The sequence below is a fragment of the Galeopterus variegatus genome, unplaced genomic scaffold (genome assembly GCF_000696425.1).
Source record: "Galeopterus variegatus unplaced genomic scaffold, G_variegatus-3.0.2 Scaffold3815, whole genome shotgun sequence".
Classification (NCBI taxonomy): Eukaryota; Metazoa; Chordata; class Mammalia; order Dermoptera; family Cynocephalidae; genus Galeopterus; species Galeopterus variegatus.
This window is the reverse complement of record NW_007729926.1, coordinates 94,041-116,525: the sequence shown is the minus strand read 5'-3', so window position 1 is coordinate 116,525 and position 22,485 is coordinate 94,041. Positions and strand designations below refer to the sequence as shown.

Genomic DNA, 22,485 nt, shown 5'->3' with positions numbered 1-22,485 from the left:
ATAATGCCCTCTACATTGGAAGATGCATACCACTTTATCAAGGAGAGTTCTTTATGTTTTAAAAACATTTTCATAACTATATTCACATTTAATTCTCATAACACCTAGGTGCCAGAGACAAAACAGATTCCCTTCCACTTGATGATCAAAGAGATGAAATGATCAAAAATCATGGAGGTGAGTCAGCTTGCACAGCGCACAGAGAAGATTCAGAATTATTTCAGCTTTTCTACTCTGTGACTCTTCTCAACGTTCCATGCTAGCCAGGACAAGGACACAGAGCTCCCAGTTTCCACCCCGCCTGGCTGGCTCTGTGATGTGGCACTAGCTCTCTATCCCCACCCCATACCCGCCCACACGTTCTACATCCCAGGCGGCCCCAGCGTCTCCAGCACAGGACTTCCAGTGAATCACAGCACACATTCAACTGCCCCTCTCTATCCCCACCCCATACCCGCCCACACGTTCTACATCCCAGGCGGCCCCAGCGTCTCCGGCACAGGACTTCCAGTGAATCACAGCACACATTCAACTGCCTTGCATGTGCTCAATGTCAACGAAAACCCTGGAATTTGCGACTCTGCTGACAGAGGTTACGTGGGGTGCAGGTTACACAGGACAGAAGGAGCTTGCAAGAATACATATGTAAAAACAGCTTTACTTCCCTCCATGGTAGATTCTGTGCCTATTGAAATGTGTTAAACTGTGTGAGCTGTTCTGAAACAAAATGTAAGGAAGTAGAAACTGTTGCTATATATAAGCACCCTATTTGAGGATATCTTTGCTGCATAATAAATGGAGATTCAGACAAGGACTAGGAATAGGTGTTTATGGAGTGAATTCAGAAAGCTTGACACATTGCAACTACCCTTCACATATTAAGGCCGATTACTTCTGGAAAGAAGTCCTGAAGAGAACTAGTTGGACTCTGTCAATTATAATTTATGCCATTCCAAAGATAAAGTCCTTTTCACTTATTTTACAAGCATCCATCCCTACAAGGTAGAACAGTTATAACACGGAGGAGAAAAATACAAGCAGCAACCAGTCTGCACAACTTACTACTTAAGGCTGAAAAAAAATGACAATAGTAACTTTCCCCAATGAACTACTGTCCCTTCTGTTTTCAGTGTCCATGTGTAAAAGATATCTAGCAAATTATTAATTATACCTTCATAAAGGAACTTAATTTTTAAACCCAGTTAAAATCTTCTCAATGACGTTCTTCTAAAGTACAGTGCTGTAAGTGTTGGGGATCTGTAGGAAAAACAGAAGTATAAAGGAAAGAGTTCAAGGACCAGAATAAAGAATGTACGCAGGGACTTCAAAAAGTTCATGGACAATGGAACTAAAAGATAATACAAGTCTTTCCATGAACTTTTTGAAGTATCCTCGTAACAGTATTTACAGACTAGAAAAGATATAGATGGTCAAGAAAAAGCTAAGTGTAGGAGGAGGGGGCAAGAAGTTGCTTCAAAATCGGGACATAAATGTAGTAAGATCAAATACAGATTTTTTTAAATCTAAAGAGATTCAACATTTTTTTTTTAAGGAAGGAAACTAATTAGCAATGTACAGTCTAACTCTAAGAGATGAGATTGAGGCTAGGGAGGGGACCTGGTTCCCTGCTACACCAGTAACACTGATCGGGTTGGTAATGTGGCCTTACACCACCTGTGGGTTCTCTGCATTACCTGAGTGATCAGGTACCTCCAGGAAATCAGAGAGAGCACAGTGTACTTTCCCATGGGACATCTGGGAATCATCAGAATGAAGTAAACTAATACCCAAGAAGGAGAAACCATTTGTTTTCGATCCCTCCCTATTGTACACCACAAAATACCAGACACACTTCCAGCAACAGCAGAGAACATACAAAAGGGATGGTTTCCAAAACCCAGCCCAGTCTTTTTGTGTGGAATCACACAGACATTCTCATGCTGCCACTGCGCTGCAAAGTGACTGGGTGAAGCCATTCGAGTCCACTGCTTGACTGCTTGCTGCCCTCTCCCTCACAACCTGAACCCCCAAATGAAGGGAGATATGAATGGCACCCTAACTTTCAGACTACATAGCTCTAGTTGAAAAGACTGGCAAAAATTCAGCATCCGAGAATGTAAAGCTGTTACAATGTAAATATTCAACATCCAAGAATGTAACGCTGAAGAAACTTTGAAAGATGAGATCTTTATATTCAAGTAACTAAATACAACTGTTCCCATGAGCGGATATTCCAAAAGCCCTGACTATCCACCCAGAGCCTTACCCTTAGTGCATGCAAATTAAGAGGTCCCAAAAAGATAACTCACTTGTCTCCAGTTGTGAAATACTCAAGAAAGGAAACACAATTAGGGCATAGAAATAAGAGTTAAGGGCCGGCCCGTGGCTCACTCCGGAGAGTGCGGTGCTGATAACACCAAGGCCCCGGGTTCGGATCCCATATAGGGATGGCCGATTAGCTCACTGGGTGAGCGTGGTGCTGACAACACCAAGTCAAGGGTTAAGATCCCCTTACCGGTCATCTTTTTAGAAAAAAAAAAAAAGAAAGAAAGAAAGAAGAGTTAAAAAGTTCTAGGATATCACTCATACCTAAATGTGGTAATACTAAGGACCCAAAACAAATATTCTCCATTATTTGCATGGATAATAAGCATCAAGAGGAGGAGAGAGTGAAAAAGAAAAGAAACACTCTGAAATGCATTCTGGCTAAGGGATGACATTCAGGGAAGAAGGCACTGAGGTTTAAGCAAGGGAACTTAAATAACACTGAGGTATGAAATTCTTTTTTGGATAATGATCTTTTCAGCAAACACCTGGTTGCAAGCGGGGAGGGTGAGAGACTGGATTTATTAGTAAACAGACATAATACTTAGCTTACTTTTTAAAAAATAACTAGTATATTTGGCATGTTTTGTTTATTTTTCATGAAGACAAAGAAATCTCAAGTATGCCTGACAAGTTAAAGGTCAGAAATGCAATAGGAGTATTGCTTTACAAATACAGATGGGCATTAAAATCAGAGGGGCGGGCTGGCTAGCTCAGTTGGTTAGAATGTGGTGCTGATAACACCAAGGTCTGGGTTTCAAACTCTGTATGTTTTCAAAACACCGAAAAGTTAACAAATAAATAAGATCACTTAGATGATCTGTTCTACACTGAGTCGTTCCCCAGCACCCACATTTTCCCATTTCCCCCCCATTTCTAATCAGATCTAGGAGAGAGACATCCTCAGAAGGGCCAGCTCTTCCTGGTGCCTGGCGGTACTAGCATGAAAGCCTGACTCACAGCAGCCCATAGCCACAGAAAGCCTGTTCCCGATGACCCATGTTGTTCTGCAAAACTGCTGGAACACAGCCCCTCAGAGCTCACAGAGGCAGGATTGCGACGCTAGTATTCACATGACAAGAAACTCACAACAGAAGAGGCAACCTGGAAAAAATGCAACCAGAGCCAAGGCACTAGAAGGAGGAAAACCTTGGGAGCAATAACCTTTAGGAGGTGGTCTCACTCTGATATTTGAGAGATGTCTGACTATCCATTAATCACACACAATATCCCAGTAGTTTCCATAGAGCTGTGGTAACACTGCCCATGCCATCTACTTCCCAGCCCAATTTGTGCATGTATCCATCCATTCTTTCTTCTTCCTACCCACAGAACAAGCCTCCCCCCGTCAGGAGTCCAGGAGAAACAACTTACAAAGACAGATGAGATGTGAAGAGAAAGTGTTAAGGGTTCTGGCATATAATGGGACTAAACACATGGGTCTCCTGCCCTAAGAGCCTTTTAAAAAACCACGAAAAGCTTCAAGCCTATCCTGAGAGGGTTACATTTTAATAAATATGTGGGGGTGGGGGGGGTGGAGTACAAAGAATAGCAGCAGCTTTACCAGCTTGACTTTGATTCTCATAGGGGACCTTTCAGAATGTCCAGATTTAGCCAGACCGTACCAGGTATCCAGTTTGGACTCTGAGGTCACGCCTGAGAACCACAACCAGACCCAGGGAAAAGAACAGGGGTACAAAATGAGTTTCCAAATGTTCAAAAAGAAACTAAGACAAAGGCCAAAAGGCTGAGAATCTATGCTTGTGGGTGAAGCCAGGAGGCAAAAGGATAAACCACAGAGAGAAAAACCACCATGACAAAGCTGCCTTTCACACACCCTTTATCTTACTCCTGCTACACTTTGGGGCATGGGGGGCATAATCTCAGAGATACCCAGGTGCACTGGGCCAGCTCCACAGATGAGACACAGAGAACAGGGGGGAACAGGATCTTGGGCTTGCCTTACCAAAGACTCAGACTATGTGACCTGGAGGGGACTTTAAAGGCTGCTTAATCCAGTCCCCTCAATTCATACCTAAAGAAGGGGACTGCTCCAGAACACATAGTGATCTCAGGTTTGTTTTGCTATTCCATACCATTTCTGGGTCACTCCAGGCAAATCTATTACCTGTCAATCTAGTCAATCTCTGAGTAATAGATGTTATTAATTACAACTACTTTACATAGAAGGTGACCAAGTTACAGAAGCTTATGAGTTGCCATAGCCACTTAGCAAAACCTGGTTAAAGGCTGGAGTTAAACATGGAGCTAGGACACCAAGAACAGGAAGGGAAGAAAACTACCTTGAACAGGAACACCCATTGCTACCCATCCCAAGATATAGGTTTTGCTGTATAAAACCCAACTTTTCCGGTTTTTACAGGTTTTCCAGATTCCCTTACTACAATCAGTCTACAAAATCAGTCCCTAACTCCCAACACAAAAAGTTTAGAGCTAAAGATGGAAAAAGGAACTAAATTTTCTGTGTTTCTCTATCCCTGCTGGATCTTGTCATCTGGTGTAAAACTGTAAGTAGTACCCGAGTACTGGCTTCCTCAGGAGAAAAAGGCTTGGCCTTCCTCATCTCACTTCGTCTCTGCACCCCCACCATCCTGTTCTCCTCCCACAGAAAGCCGCAGAGCAGGATCACTTCGGAACTATTTCATTAACTGCAGCCCCAGGAAGAAATTCTGCTTTGGTTCTGGGTTTCCCATCCTCCTTCCCAGATCCAGAACCCACAATCTTGCCATGCATCACACAATGTTTTGCCTCTAGTACTTCGGATTTGCACTGCAGACACTCTCCCCACCTGACCTCCCCCATCTGGTTCATTAGAAACACTCGAGATCCACAAAACCACAACTCCCCTTTTTTCCTTATCCTCTGACCCTCCCCCCACTCTGGGTAAACTAAACCAAGTAAAAAAGTAAACCAATATTGACATTCCAACTATACGATCAGCCTAATCCTTCTGCTGAGTGCACTTTTAAGAAACCTCTAATCTTCCCTACTGTCATTCTCAGTTACTTTGCATAATCATATTAATCTGCCTTTTCCCAGAATGGACTCATTTTGTACCACAACCAACTAGGCAGGTCCATCTATGTGCTTTCCTGTGACCCACCATATTTTCTGACAGTAGTTAAGGCTTTCTCCCCAAAGATGACATCAGTCTAATGACAAAGACATCAAGGGCAGTTAGTATCAAAAGCTGACACAGACTGACATGTCATTCATTTCTGCCCCAAACTCTTCATCTATCTAAAACCCAATGTTTTTTCAAGAAGTTTAACCTCCACTGATTCTTTATAAGATTTCAGACCAGTGGTGAAAGCCAATGAGGTAAAACTTAGCATCTGGGGAGAAAATGAGTAAGTCACAAAATAAACCTAAAAAGACCACAACCACATGACAACCTTTAATTTCACTCATAATTAAAGGTCAATCAACAATACTCTGTTCATTTTTCCAACTCAGATTAGCAGTTAATAATGTCCAATAAATGTAACTTTTTTTAAAGTATGGAGATAAATAAAAGAAGTAACCTGAAAAGTTGAAGATGGTTGCCTCTGAGAAATGGGATGGGGTGAAGTAAAAAGAACTACTGAATTTTGGTTGTAAGCCTTGCAGGAGTAGTAGCTGTCACCACCACCACCACCACCATCATAAGAACTAACATTTATTGTCTGTCTACCATATACCAGGCCACATTTCAATTGCCTTCTCTGTATTATTTTATGTGATCTGTACCATCCTCATAGTAGAGGCAAGCATTGTTTTGGTACCCATTTAACAGATGATGAAAATGAGGCACAGCAAGTAAATTATTTTATGTGATCTGTACCATCCTCATAGTAGAGGCAAGCATTGTTTTGGTACCCATTTTACAGATGATGAAAATGAGGCACAGCAAGTAACTTTTTTTTTTTTTTCCTTTTTGTCTTTCTTCATGTCCGGCAACGGATTGCAACCCTCAGTATCGCACCCGTACCGGACCGGGACCGGCAACGGGATCGCAACCCTCGGTGCTGCGCCCGCACCTCGCTCAGCCAGTGAGCGGCCGGTCTGTATGTGAGATCCAAACCCTCGGCGGGAGCACCACCACGCTCCCAAGCGGCACACTGGAGCAGTGCGCCACCAGGCCGGCCCCAAGTAACTTTGCCCAATATCACTGCACTACAAAGTGACAGAGCAGACATAGATAGTACATTTTGTCTTTTTATATCATATACTTTTTTTTTTAACTTTTACCAGGGTAATAATTTATAGGTTAAGTGTTTAATAATGTACATTCACACACATCCGCCAGAGCAGCACCATTTGGAAATTAAAATGGCCAGTTAAATACAAGTGTGCAAGCTACATGTACACGATATAAGGCTCAGGAGAAGTCAAGAGCAGTGGTATGATTTGTGGTATGACACTGCCATCACACCACAATGAATTATTTAATCTGAACAGGTGCCCCTTGTGTACCCACACCTCAAATCCACCTGATGAGTAAGAACCCCTGTGCTTTAATATAGAACAGTCTAAACTGCCCTCTCTGGTTTTATTCCCCTCCCCCATTTCATTTTCTGGGACTATTAAAAAAAATTTCTAATCCTTAAGTCAAGTCAGCTTCCAAGATCCCTGTTGCCATGAAGACTAAGAGTTATGATGCTACCCATATCAAAAAGGGCTCCTGAATGTCCTCATACTGGGATCTGGGATGGAACACTCTCCCCAGTAAAATGTACACACGTAACAAAATTCTACATGAAGTTTCAGGAGACTGATGGCTCTTTGGAAGCCCATCCATAGACCCCAGGCTAAACTAAGAACTCAAGGAAAAGAGAGGGAAAGACAAGACTTAACCATCTCCCAAAAGTTTTTTTTTAAAAAAAACACTCTCTTTTTTCTCATCAGCACAGTTACAGAGGCTAGCAAAGACCACAGTCAGTAATCAGATGCTCAAAATTCCAAAGGTATATTCTTAGGAATTCAGGAACACTGACTTTCAGGGATGACATCCTCTAGTAAAACTCAACAGAAAATGGCTGGCTGGTTAGCTCAGTTGGTTAAAGCACAGTGTTATAACACCAGGGTCAAGGGTTTGGATCCCCACACCAGCCAGCAAGCAAAAGAAAAAAAAAAAAAAAGGATCACAGAAAATGGATGGCAGCAGCCATCTGCAGGAGTGCCCCCTTTCCCCAGGATATTGCTGATAAGACTAAAACGTTTCCCAAATACCAAGGAGACTGACATTTAGCTAATGTAAAACAACCTCAGATCCCATTAATTGTTACACAGCCAAGATAATGTCACATCTCAAGGGACATGATCTCCAAGGAGTCATGGAGGAAAAAAATGTGTTCCCCAAGAGTGGTAACACGTAAAAAGTACTGTATCAGTGCATAAATGTATATTTGTAATTAAAAAAAAAAAAAAAAAACCTTTATGAAGAAAACAATCAAACTGTAGTAACTAATCTTTGAGAAAAGGCGCTCGAGTAGATACAGGAAAAACCCAATTACCCTTCTTACTCTCTATTCTCCAGAATATTTCACCTCTGGTCACCAAAATGTGTGGGGATTTCTCCCCATCAGTAACCAATCACTTCTCCAGCAGACACCAGCTAGATGTTTTACAATTCAGTTCTGACACTATCTACCTGGAGATAGCCTCAGATCCCACAGGTTGAGGGTTCAGTCCCACAAGACTGCCCCCACTTCAGATACCACTTGCAAGTCCCAGGCTGTGACCTGTGCTTCTGACCAATTGGCTATAAACTGGGGTTCCCACGACCTTTCCTTGGGTTCTGTTAATTTACTAGAGCAGCTCACAGAACGCAGGGCCAACACTTTACCTACGTTTACCCATTTATTATAAGGATACTACAAAGGCTACAGATGAACAGCCAGATCAAAGAGATGCACAGGACAGGTATGCGAAAAAGGGGCTCTGAGCTTCCAGGCCCCACTTGGGCATGCCACCCTCCAGGCATGTCCACATGTTGAGCTATCCAGAATTTTATCCAAACTGTTTGGGGGGTTTTTATGGAAATTTCATCACATAGGCATGATTGATTACATTATTGGCCATTGGTAATCAACTCAAACTTTAGCCCTTCTCCTTTCCCAGGAGGTGGGGGTGGAGACTGAAAGTTCTAACCCTCTAATCACCTGGTTGCTTCCCCTAACAACCAGCCCCCACCCTGAGGCTATCCAGGAGCCCACCAAAAGTTCTCTTGTTAGAAAAGATGCTTCTATCACCCTGGAAATTCCAAGAGATTCAGGAGCTCTTTTATCGCTCAGGAAACTACAAAGGTCTAGGGGCTGTGTGTCAGGAACTGGGGATCAAAGACCATATATTAGAACAAAAGATTCTCCTACTGCCCCTATCTATAAAGATTTTAGAAGCTCTGTGCCAGGAACCAAGAGGCAGAGACCAAATACATATTTCTTATTTTATCACAGTATCACAGGTGCTGATTTTATTCCTACCATTTACTTGGGACATTTCATGTTCATTCCACTCTGGGGCCAACTGTGAGGAGCATGTGGTTTACGGTGCTACAGATACTGTAGGAACAAGCATACTTGCTCCATCAAACTTGCACTCAGCAGAGCAGAGTGGGTTCTGAACTCTGGAGCCCGGCTGCTTGGGTTTAAATTCTAGCCCCACCACTTACTGGCTATGGCACTTGAGATACTTAACTTTTCTGTGCTGCAGTCTCCTCATGTGGAAATAAGAGAGAATTACAGTAAGTTACCTTACAGGGCTCTAAGAGGGACTAAAGGACTTAGTACATGGAAAACACTTCGAAAAGCACTTAGCCTATGAGTATAATTAGTGCTCAGAAAATATTAGCTATTATTAGTAGAAGTATACTGAAAAGAAATAGATAATAAACATAGACATAAATAATTTCAGATTAAGTGATGTAAGGAAAATAAGATAAGGCAGTGGACTAGAGAGTGGCAGTAGGCACGCCAATAATATAGTATTATGTCAATGTTTTACAGGAGCCTGTGTTATTCCTGATTAACAACAACAAAAATGTGGCAAAACAAGATAAAAGTTGTTCTTTCTAATTAAGTTAAAAGCCTGTGCCAGCTCTCAAAAAACCTGTGGTCCAACAACTTCTTGAAACTCAAACATCTGCCTAGGAGTTCAACAGAAAAGCAGTTTTTTTTGCTATAAATGCTTCACTTAAGGCTAACTTTTTCAAGTACTATACATGTGAGACTAACTTTTCAGAATCTAAATTCCAGTGTTAGAACAGGGAAAAAAATGTCCTAGGTGAACCCCCACGTAAACCAACCCCACATTCATGGCAAAAAAATTCTTCAGTACATTCACTCAAGTACTTTTAACCACCTACTGTATTCTAGGCATAATGAATAGAGATAAAGGCACTGTTCTTAAAACTCAGTCTACTGGAAAGCTAGAATATAAACAAGTAAGTGGATGGCAGCAGAGTGTTAGAGGGAGAAGAGCGCAGGATGGGACCCTCAGAGAACATTTCCTAAGGGAGGTGACAGCTGAAGTAGGCTTTGAAGGATGAGTTAAAGTGACCAGACAAAAGGGAAGGGACCACAGAAGGGCAACAACCCATGCAAAGGTGTGGAGGTGAGCTCTCCAGAGAGCTGGAACTGCACAGTAGCTGCCAATTAGGGGCAAAGTGACAGGTATGGCAAATGGGGAGACTAAGCCTCCTATGGCTTGGCTAGGAGGACATGCTGACAGCAAGACTGAAGGTGAAGGAGAGCCATTAAAAAATTCTAGGGAATGACAGGCAATGATCAGAAGTGTGTTTTTTAAAAGATCGCTCCAGCAGCAATGTGGAGAATGTTTTGGAAGAGGTCCAGACTGGCAGCCAGGAAATCAGCCACTGGAGAGTTATCCAGGCAAGAAATAATGAATGCAGACTGGCAAGAAAAGTAGTTTCCAGAGCAATTCAGACAGTTGGAACTGACACACCAGGAGAGAGGGAGGAAGTGGGAGGATGTGGAAGTGCAGGAGAGTGACGGAGATGGCTGTAACGTTTTTGTCCTGTGCATTTGTGTGCACAGAACACACAGACGGTGCAGCAGGTCTGTGGCTGGGAGCAGGAGGAGGCCGGGCATTATCAGGAGTCTGGTTCGGGATCAACTAGTCCAAGAACATCAAGTGGAAATGCCCAGTGACAGCTGAATATAATTGAGAATGAAACCCAGGAAACAACTCAGGGTAGGAAATAACCAACAGAGAGAAATGAAGTATAAAGAGGGAGAAAACCAGTGATCCAAGAAGGGGATTCTGAGGCACGACACATCCACAGGCAGAAAAGCACCCACAGAGATGACTGATTAAGAATGGTGAGAGGCAGAAAGCAAACCAGACAAGAGTGCTTGTGAAACCAAGCCAAGTTTCCAAGAGGTGAAGGGCATTGCCAAACGTTACAGAAAAGTAAGATATGGAATCAACAGCTTTAAAGGGATTTAGATACTGGGTGATTATTGGTGACTTTAGCAAGAAAAGCTTTACCACAGCCATTAACACTTTCCAACCTCTCTTGACCCATGACAGCACTCACTGACTATACCACTTACATGGCACTTATCACACCTTCAACAATCAGACTGAAGCCCTCCTTATACAAGAGGCTAGGGATACACAACCAGATAACCTGTGATTCGGGATCCTGGAATCTAGAAGTCAGAGGTGCAAACAGACGACCATGATACAAGAGGATGAATACTACAGGAGAGCAATGAATGGAAATAATTATTTAGTTCAGTCTGGCAGACACTTACTATAACACCTGCCTTGTGGTCAAGTACGAGGCACTGGGTTAACACAGACAAGTTAGACCTAGATATGTAAGCTCACTGAGGTCCGGGGCTTTCTCTAAGGTACTGTTGTATTCCCAGCACCTCACAGAGTGCCTGACACACTGTAAGAAATCAATACACATTTACTGAATAAACGACGGTATGAACGGTATGAACGAGGACACAGATCTTTTCTTTCAGGAGCAGGAAAGGGGGAAAGCTGCAGAAGACAATTTGTGATCTGATTTAAAGAAGCAGTAGCATTTTCTAGGCACATGGAGACTTTATTTTTGTATTTCTGTATCTGCTACACAGGCTAAGTTCCTGAAGTCACACAGGTCTTAGCAAATTACAGCTGTAAAATGCTGCCTTGTCTCTAGTAGGTAATTAAAAAATAGTTGATAGAAGGGGTAGTGATGGGTGGGGGGGGGCCTTCTGTGGTACTGGTAATAATCTATTTCTTGACTTGGCTGGTACTTAACACAGCTGTGTTCACTTTGTGATAATTCATTGAACCTACATTTATAATCTGTAGGCTTTGCTGTGTGTTCTTTTTAAAAGGTTTTTTTTTTTTTTTTAAAGAAGGTAATGCTAATAAACTGCTTTTTCTTCCCCTAACTATCCATTTTAAAACAAGTCACCTTAACTCTTTTGGAAAAAAAAAAGGTCCAACTTGACTACGGAAAATCATAGATAAAGCCTACAGCAAGCTGGTAACAAGGGAATAAGAAAACAGGTCAACCCTGGAAGAGGATGCCCAACATGACTAGTTATGGGCCTTATCAGCAAAAAAGAAAGGCTACTGCCTTAAGTAACTAACATCATATTAGTTGGTGCGAATCAAACTGTAACTAGTGGGTCCATATCACTGTCAAAGCCACCATACCAAGACACCCACCAGCTCAGGTACCAAGGATCTGTGCTGGTTAGAACTGGACAGCAAGGGCCAGCCCATGGCTCACTCGGGAGAGTGCGGTGCTGATAACACCAAGGCCACAGGTTCAGATCCCATATAGGGATGGCTGGTTGGCTCACCGGCTGAGCGTGGTGCTGACAACACCAAGTCAAGGGTTAAGATCCCCTTACCGGTCATCTTCAAAAAAAAAAAATACCTGGACAGCAAGATTGGCCAAAAACAGGCAGGAGGAATAAGTTCAAGAGATCTACTGTCCCACATGGTGACTACAGTTAATAACAATGTACAGTATATTTGTCTTTGGGGGGAGGGGGTAGCTGGCCGGTATGGGGATCTGAACCCGTGACCTCGGTGTTATAAGCCTGTGCTCTAGTCAACTGAGCTAACCAGACAGCCCAGTATTAAATATTTGAAAATTGATGAAAGAGTCGATTTTAAGTGTTCTCACCACAAAAATATAAATGAGGTAATGGATATGTTAATAAGTTTGATTTAGCCATTCCACAATGTATACATATATCAAAACATCAATCCCACACCATAAATATATATATACTATCTTATTAGTCAATTTTTAAAAATATATATTTAGGGCCGGCCCGTGGCTCACTCGGGAGAGTGTGGTGTTGATAACACCAAGGCCCCGGGTTCGGATCCCATATAGGGATGGCCGGTTCGCTCACTTGGGAGAGCGTGGTGCTGACAACACCAAGTCAAGGGTTAAGATCCCCTTACCGGTCATCTTTTTAAAAAAAAAAAAGACTGGCCCAGGACTAGCCCATGGCTCACTTGGAAGAGTGTGGTGCTGATAACACTAAAGCCACGGATTCAAATCCCTATATAGGGATGGCCAGTTAGCTTACTTGGGAGAGTGTGGTGCTGACAACACCAAGTCAAGGGTTAAGATCCCCTTACTGGTCATCTTTTGGGGAGAAAAAAAAAGACTGGCCCAACAGACTGTTCCAACAAGCACATCTGCCACAGAACCTAAATGGTGGTACAGAGAGTGACTTTCCTCACTGCAGAAGCATTGCTATGCAGTTTTTTTTGCATGCATTTTCTCATGTAATATTAGCAACTGCCCAAACTAGACATTATCTCCTTTTCACAGGTATAGGGATGGGTTCAGAAGAAACAGATTAAAAGTGGTCCAGCATGGATGTTAACATGAGCCTGGCTACCTGGCCAACACCAAAGCCCATGTTTTTTCTACCCCGTCAAGCTATCTGGGCTAACTTCAATAAGAAAGCATCTTCCAAACAAACCAGGGATTCTCAATCCTAACTTGAAGTAGAGACATCATACAGGTTCAATTCTATCACACCAAAAAGACCTTAGGGCTGGCCAGTTAGCTCAGCTGGTTAGATTGGTTACAGCACAGTGTTATAACAGCAAGTTCAAGGGTTTGGACCCCAACCAGACACCCCCCCCCCCCCCCAGAAAAAGACCTTAAATCCCACCAAGACCCAGCAAACAGAGCCTCATGACAGGCCTGGGATGGAGCTCTTCCCAGAGGACATGTCCAAAACAAGCTTTACCACCTCCAAGGTGGCTGTCTCCTGACCACTTTTCCTCCAGAAACCAAGTGTGCACTTCAGTTTATGTCCTCTGGAGTCACACAAGAAGGGCTCACCCAGCTTGCATTCCTTCCAGAAGAGTATTCGGTATTTACTGTCTCTCTTGTTCAAACACTATGTATCACTCAATATTCTGTTCCTTCTGCTCTCAAATGTTTACTTTCTCTACAAAAGTGGTGGAGAAAAACGTAGTCACTGCTTAATCAAAAAACATGACTTGGGCCGGCCCGTGGCTCACTCGGTAGAGTGCGGTGCTGATAACACCAAGGCCCCGGGTTTGGATCCCATATAGGGATGGCCAGTTCGCTCACTGGCTGAGCGTGGTGCTGACAACACCAAGTCAAGGGTTAAGATCCCCTTACCGGTCATCTTTTAAAAAAAAACAAACATGACTTACCTCAACAGAAAAATCAACAGGTCACCAGGAGATGCACCTCACCCAAAACAGCAAGGCTCTTAGTCAATCTCCTCACCAAACGTGGCATTCTGGAGAAATTCCAGACGAAGTCCTTTCACACAACCAATATGCCATACAATAGAAAGAGAACCGCACAAATCCTCTACTGAGATGGGACAGTCACGCCACAGCTGCTTCAATAAATGTCACACCAATCCCAACACACCTGTTAGCAGATGCCAATCTGTGAACCACACAGAAGTGGCAGGCCACCTGCAGGCACCAGTATTTGCTCTGTGGTCTGAGTCCAAGTCCTGCTCAGAACTACTTCTTATCAATCTTATGATAAATTTGCCAGAATGGAAAAGTAAAGACCATAACTGCTTCACAATTTGCAGACTGCTTCTTTTGTCAAAAAAAGATGTTTTAAATAGCATTGTCTCAGATCTTCACACTGCTCTTTTACAGGAGAAACTTTAAAGCTTGTAATACATATAATTATGTATCATCTCTGTTGATGAAAGGAAGAACACTGATCATCCAAATGAGACAATATAAAATTACACATATAGCATTGCAAAGTGTCTTCGTCACGTCTTTCGGTAGTCTCTCTGATTCACTGAGGACATGCCCTATTCCTAAAAAGCATACTAAACGCAGAAGATAAAAAAACTACCAGACTTCCCCAACATATAACTCTGTTCAGCACTCTCCCAGTTCCAATCCATGCGAGAACAGGCCTATACTGACACTACTGCTGCAAGCTGCCCAAAACAGAGATGGTTTTCTCTAAACATGTTGGATATATCTTTCCCGAAGAGATGGAAGATAATAATTTGGTTTAAAAGGTCTACTCTTATAGTATTTGAGTTAAAGATCAAGTTCACATCAAAAAGCATTCAATTAAACAAAACAGGTGACAAACTCTAGTAAGAACTTGGCGACAATAGTTAAGAGTCACTCTCCAGCTGATTTTTTTTTTAAATGCCTCATTAAACAGCCATCTAGCATGTACACTTCCACCCAGCTCCGTGACTAACAATGTGCCAGCAATCCTATCCAGGTAAAGGGACCCCAAGAGGAAATACAAATGTGAATGGCAAAGAGACGACTATCCATATCTCCCAGCAACAGCCAAAGCAAACAGGTTTAAATGCTTAAAACTGATAATGTAAGAGGCAACTGAGCAACAATGCATCCTTCAACCATTTGTTCAACAGATATTTTAATGTCTATTGTGTGCAATTTTAAAGAGGGTGGTCATGAGCAGTCGTCTGAGCAAACAATTGGAGGAGGCAAAAGTGTTAAACATACTGATATCTGGGGGAAGAGATGTCCTGGCAGAATGAACAACCTGTTCCAAGGACCCATTTGTAGGGCTTTGTGGATCTTTCTAAGGACTTTGGCTTTTACTGGGATTAAAATTGACTTGGTGTTGTCAGCACCACGCTCACCCAGTGAGCTAACCGGCCATCCCTATATAGGATCCGAACCCGTGGCCTTGGTGTTATCAGCACCGCACTCTCCCGAGTGAGCCACGGGCCAGCCCTGTATGGGAGGTTTCTCCTTTCCCACTTCCCCTTTCACAGTCAGGCTTCTTCCACTTTACAAAACCCCTCCATTCCTGAATTCATGCAAAGGAGTAATTTGAAATACTAATGCTGATACCAGAAAATGACGTAATGACTAGATAACAAATCTAGAAGTTTCCAGTTTTCCACTTTCAACAAAATTAAAGGAGGCAAATGGCAAGCTAGTTATACATAAAAACTCACAGGTTCTGACATATAATTTGAAATTCCGTCCATTCCCATCTACTTATTTATATCAACAGGTTCCTCAAAGTTTAGATCTACACAAAAGCAAAATCTTACTCTAGCGTTGAGTAAGAATCATGAAATAACTGGGAGTGGAGGGCTCCATCTATCTCAAGATGTTTTCTTCAAAATGGGTAATATATCTATTTATTTTGATTAATTTTGTACTGGTGAGTGTAGTAATAATGTAACCCAAAAGAAATTAACACTTAAGATAGGAGAACAGGAAGTAAAATTTCAATACATGTATACACCTTTTGTTGCATAAGCATGACAGAATGACCAATAGGCTGGCTGGTTAGCTCAGTTGCTTAGAGCGTGGTGCTGGTAACAACAAAGTCCAGGGTTCTATCCCTGTACTGGCCAGCCACCAAAAATAAAAATAAATAAATAAATAATGATTTTCAAGCATAAATATTAACGAAAGTAAATTAACATTTTGTGACGGAAGTAGAATTGAAATATGAATTTTTCAAGGAGGAAAAATAAATGAAATAACATTTCTTTTTTTTTTTCTGAGTCAAATACTCGAGAGCTTGTTCGTATATATTTCTTTGTTTGTTTGTTTAATTAATTAATTTATTTTAAAAGATGACTGGTAAGGGGATCTTAACCCCTGACTTGGTATTGTCAGCACCACGCTCACCCAGCGAGCAACCCGCCATCCCTATACGGGATCCAAACCTGTGGCCTTGGTGTTATCAGCACCACACTCTCCCTGAGTGAGCCACGGGCCAGCCCATTATTCATGTATTTTTAAATGGTTAACAATAGGTCAAATTATTACAGTATTTAGAGCCCACCAGAAACATTTAAAAGAATAATGAAACAATTATTATGTCAATACAGCATTTACAATATATCGATTTACTTCCCCCGTAATTCTTTTCTGTTTGTTTTTGGCAGGGCTGGCTGGTTCAGGGATCTCATCCCTTGACCTTGGTGTTACAAGGTGGCACTCTAACCAACTGAGCTAACCAGCCAGCCCTCCTTTGCAACTCTTTACTCATATGGTGCAAAAAATTCATGTCAAAAATATTCAATAGGATGAAGACCTCTCCAAAATTCTCTTAGCAGTTATGAATGCAAATGTATTTGAAGACCATAGTCCAAGAGCAGCACTCTTGGGGTCTTTTAGGAAATCCTGTCTTTCCTTCTTTATTTTCATGTAAATTTTGCAATTATTTGCTCATATGAAAATATTTCACTTTTAAAAAGTTTGGACTTGCTATTGTTTTACATAAGATGAAAGAAAATTAAAATATTTATTAAAAATCAAATTATCTGTTAAAAAGATATTTGCAAATGTTTCCATTGTTAAGCAACTGTTACCAAAAACTACCTCTGTACACCTATAAAACTCATAAACAGAAACTTGTAAAACCTTGTACAGTAAATAGAAATTTCTAACCTACTTTACATATTCCAAATGAGGATCTTCAATGGGTTTTGAATCTATTAGTTAAAAAACTTTAAATGTAGCACCTTGGTTTGCAAAAACAACTGATTGACAACAGAACATAAAAACTTTAGTTGGTTTTCAACAAAAGCCACTGCATAATTGGGGGATGGGAACATTGCAATTCAGCAAGCACTGCAAATGATGAGTTTCTTCTACTTGGATCTTTTTACAGGGTAACTGTTTCAAGTATGACGGTCATTATATCAAGATTCAAAAAATTATACCTTAGAACCAAACTTTCGGCCTTTTATTATCACCAAAACTAATATCACCAAGGTCATCCAAGAATCACCATGCATTAAGATTTTTAAAAATAAAACATTCCTTAATCACGAATAGTATTTTAGTAAGATCAAAAGTTATTATACCATTAAAATAAATCATGTTTCTAAATGTTTGTTTCATTTTTCTTATCCTTTTATAATTCCTATTTTCGTATCTTATAATTACATATGGGTTATACTTACATAACCCATATATACATTTATGATATATATGATAAAAAGATGACCAAATACTTTAACGATAAATCGGCCTGATAAAAAGCATACACACACACACACACACATGGAGTACACTCTCCAACCTTTTTTATTGATTTTAAAAATTGAGACACATAAAAGATTTAGAGACTTTGAGCAGTTCCAACAGCAAGCACCATCACAGAGACCACTAGCAAAAAAGGTCAGATCTTCAGCAGTGGAATTCCCAAATACAATCTGTCTCCATCATAGAACCTCATAAAAAGAGGTCGCAGACTTAACAAAGAAATGACATCAAGCAGAAGATCCAAGCAAATGCTACGTAGTGTGCTGGAGTTAAGTGACCACAGACAGAGTGAGCATCAGAAACCATACTTCGAAGACACTCAAGGAATAAAGGAGTACAGCCTGAGGAAAGGCACCAGCAGAAGAGGAACTACTAGAGCTGCCAAGACCTGTTGTTTCTTCTCCATTCAAACAGACACTGTGATAGGCATGGCACAATGAACAGACAGGAAAACTTCAGGCAGAGCAAAGAGAAAGTGTGGACATCCTTGGGCAGGGGGCAGCATGGCATGTCAAGCAGCCGGTGTGGCTGGACTAGCGAGAGCAAGCAGGAGGGTGGCAGGAGGCCAGCAGGCCAGATCATACCAGGCCTTCACGGCCACGGCAGCAGTTTGGTGATGGAAAATACACAACACAAGCTCAGCAAAACAGAGCAGAAGGACCAAACCAGTCCCAAGGTCCTAGGAGCACCTGATAGAAACAGGGTGTAGGATAAGTGATCTGGCCGGTTGGGGATGGCTGCTGAGGTTCCAGGAACAGGGCGATAGGAGTCAAGGTGATATGGGTCCAGAGCACACTCCAAAGCACTTCAAAAGCGGATGCTGACTCATGGTCAATCTGAGCTAAGATGACAGCAGTTTCATCTCTTGTCCTTTATTACTCATCCACAGACCAATCTCCCAAAAATACCTACAAGGAATGGTGGTAAATATATATGGAAGCAGAAGAGAGAAAAAGTAATTATGATTAAGAAAATGGATAGTAAAGCTCTCTGGAGGAAGCATTAACAGAGATGAGTCTAGACTAAAAGGACTAGAGGCCATTCCAATCATAAGACTATGAGCAAAAGTATAAGCAAAGGCAGTTCAGTAAGATGTCTTTGTGCATTTGGCTGTGTGGAAAAATAAAACAACCTGGGGCCACATTTGGGGGCCAAGGGGATTTGCACTCTGCTGAAGTATTTGACCTGAACTCTGGGAAATGGGGAGTAATCCAAGGTTTCCAAAAAGGAGAATGACACAACCAGAGCTATACCTACAGAAGACCACTCTGATGGCAGTGGGAAGTAACAGATTTATAGTCTACTTTAATTGACCAAGGAAGAGATCACAAGGACAGAAACAGCAAAAATGAAGAGGAGAGGGAATGGTACCTAGAAACCATGTATGTACATGCAGGCAAAAAAGTTTAGATTGTTTTTTTTTTTTCCTGCTAGTGTTATTTCTTGCTATCTCTAAACCTGTCTTTTAGGAGGAAATACGAGAATACGGTTTTTAATGTGTATCAGAATAACTTTCTCAACCCACCAAAATTTTAATATGAGTTTTTAACAACAATTTGCCATATCAGCCTAGCAGTTTACTTAAGTTCTAATTCAGTGCTGGCCAGGCAGCTCACTTGGGAGAATGTGGTGCTGGTAACACCAAGGTCATGGGTTAGGATCCCTATATCCTCCAGCCGCCAACAACAACAAAAAATAAAGTTCTAACTCATCTTCATTTACAAAACGAACTAAAATATGTGATACACAGAGCTATAATCACTATTCTTGCCTTTTACAACCAAAATAATTTAGTCTGAGATAAAATACTTGTACTCTGCGCAGCCACAACATTGAGACAAATTAGAACCCACACAGGAAAAGGCCTCCTATTCCTTAAGATAAGTTTTTTCTTATGAAGGAGGGATGGGGAAGGGGAGAAAACATTTAAGATCTATAGTGCTGGGCTACATGGTACAAAGCAATCTGCATTTCCATTTCCTTTGGGTTAAGTACCGCTGATACCCAACATTCTGGAAACCTACACTTCTAAGTTAGCCCTTTTCCAAGTTGACAGTGGAAGCATGTGCTCTCTCCACATGTCTTAGTCAATTCTTCTTAAGGCAACAGCGGGGACTAAGTAGCACTGGTCTAGTCTGCCACCAAAGATATGATTTGAAAAACATTATTAACTCTATCAACTCAGGCTTCATTTTTCTAATCTACAAGTGATGCAACTAACCATTTGGATTCCAGAGGCTCTGAGATTCTTTCTAGCTCTAAAATTGTTATTTTTGATGATGCTGTAAGGCCCTTTGCCTTCTCCCAAACTCCTTTAAGAAGCACAGAGTATCAACCTGCCTTGCTACCAGACAGTACAGCACCACCATGTTTAGGTTTGAGACTTCCAAAGAAGGTCCAGTTTGTTAATGCTGACCATCCAAAAATAAAAAAACCCACCTCTAATCTCTTAGAGGAAAGCCACTCAGGAGTGGAATAATAGAATCAAGATATAATTACCAGGGCCGGCCTGTGGCTCACTCGGTAGAGTGCGGTGCTGATAACACCAAGGCCACGGGTTCGGATCCCATATAGGGATGGCCGGTTCGCTCACTAGCTGAGCGTGGTGCTGACAACACCAAGTCGAGGGTTAAGATCCCCTTACCGGTCATCTTTTAAAAAAAAAAAAAAGATATAATTACTGCAAACTGGCTACAATATGGAATTTTAGAAGTCCAATACTTCTTTGGACTTTTTATAGCAAAAAAAAATTTATGAAATAATCTTAAACGATGGCAAGCTATCATATGGCCAAAATGCACAACATGCGTTTTGCAAGCTGCATGAAAACAGACCCCTTCTTTCTTGGGAGTTTCTATACTGTTCCTCCTTAATGAGAAATAGGGACAACAGAGAATTAGCTTGTCCCATAAGGGCTCACTACTATCTCCCATTCCACACGTTACCTAAGTAACATAAACTTATACTGATTATCAACTAAGAACAGGTGATGACTGAGCAGCAAGAATAATAAGTTATTTCACCTTTAGGGTCTCAGTTTTCACCTCTGTTGTAACTAAATTATTTGGATGATTACCACGGTCATTTTGTTTCTAAATACTCCATTCATCTTCAAGTTTGTCTCCTTTCCCCCTTACGAGGACTAGACTTCAGGTTAAAATTTGGACCCCAACTATATGCAAGGTGTCATGCTAGGAGCACTGGAAATACAGCCATGAACAAAAAAGGCCCCAATGCAACAGAAATATGCTATGGAAAGAAGAGGGTAAGAATAATTCTAAAAGAACAGGTAAAGCTTCCTGAAAGGGCTGGCATCCTGATTTTGTTTTGAATTACTAGTAGAAGCACTAGTAAAGAACACATTTTAAAATGACGAATGAAAAAAAGCATTCAGTTAGCCAGTGAGCTCAGTTGGTTAAAGCGTGGTGCTGACAACACCTAGGTCCAGGGTTCGATCCCTGTACCGGAGAGCAAAAAAAAAAAAAAGCATTCAATCAGGGCGCAAAAAGAACATAAACTTTAGAGACCTAAAGCAGGCAGCTAGCCCTGGGAGTTAAGTGACGAGATTAACTTAATCAATAAATAAGTTCCACAGCGCCAGCTGCCGTGCAGGGCCCCAGGCGTCAAAGTAGTCCGGACCTGGAGGAAAAAACGTAAAAGCAAAATGGAGGAGGGGCCAGGGAAGAGTCGGCTCGGGAGGGGAAAACCTCGTGGCTCGCTTCTCATGGCGCCAGCCAGCCTTCCTGCTCTGCTCTGCTCTCCCCGGCCCTAGGAGGCATCATCCTGCCTCGCCAGACCAGCTCGCAGCACCCAGCTCTCGCAGGCTCCCCTGGAGGAGCCGGTGCCGCAAATGAAGTTGGAGGCTGTTGAACAGTAGGGGAAACGAGTAGCCACATCTTACAAGCAGTTAAGGGAGCAAAGAAAGAACCATCTGGGAGGACTCCACCCTTCTCCACCTGCAGAGAAAGCCCGGGGCAAAACTAGGAAGTCGTTTTCCTTGTCTCCTTGCCTTGCTGGTAAAGCAAACAGGCTCCCAGGGAAGTCAAGACACCCAGACGATGACCCGATTTCGTAGATCCAAAACACGTACGCCCCGGGCACCGAAGATCATGGAACCAGTACAACTTTCTTATTGAAGCCGACCACGTTTCCTCTCATAACTATAAGAAAACAGGCTCCCCTACTATTCTCATTTCATTGATGTCAACACACCTACTTTGCTCTCGGGCTTTTACCTGGAAACCCCTGCAATCCCCAGCTCTTGCGTCCAGCCCCAGATGGAGCTCCCCTTCCCCGGGACGCCGCCTCGTGCGTTCCCGCCACCCTCGCAGCCCTCCTGGTTTGCGTCCGGGCTCGCTTCGCCCTTGGCACCCGAGCTGCACCGCTGAGCGAGCACGTCTGAAGGCCAGGGGAAGGGGGTACATCGGGGACTCATGGGGGATCCTGCTTAAAGCCCTCTCCCCCAATCCTGGACTTGCAAAACAATAAGCATCCGCTTTCTCCGCCCCTCCCCCACAGGACCCCAGCCACGAGTTACCGCCGCCGGAGAAAAAAAGCAAGAGGCAGCGCGCCCGCTCCGCGATCGTGACCGTGTACCCGCGGACCCTCGATGGTCCGAGTCTCTGCCCGCCCCCCACCGCGCGC

At 42.4% G+C, this 22,485-nt stretch overlaps 1 protein-coding gene across 1 annotated transcript in view; it reads right to left on the bottom strand.

Moving 5' to 3' along the window:
* UCK2 (uridine-cytidine kinase 2) overlaps positions 1 to 22,485 on the bottom strand; it is a 78,969-nt gene that overhangs the window by 55,770 nt on the left and 714 nt on the right. The gene's annotated exons all lie outside the window — the stretch shown is intronic.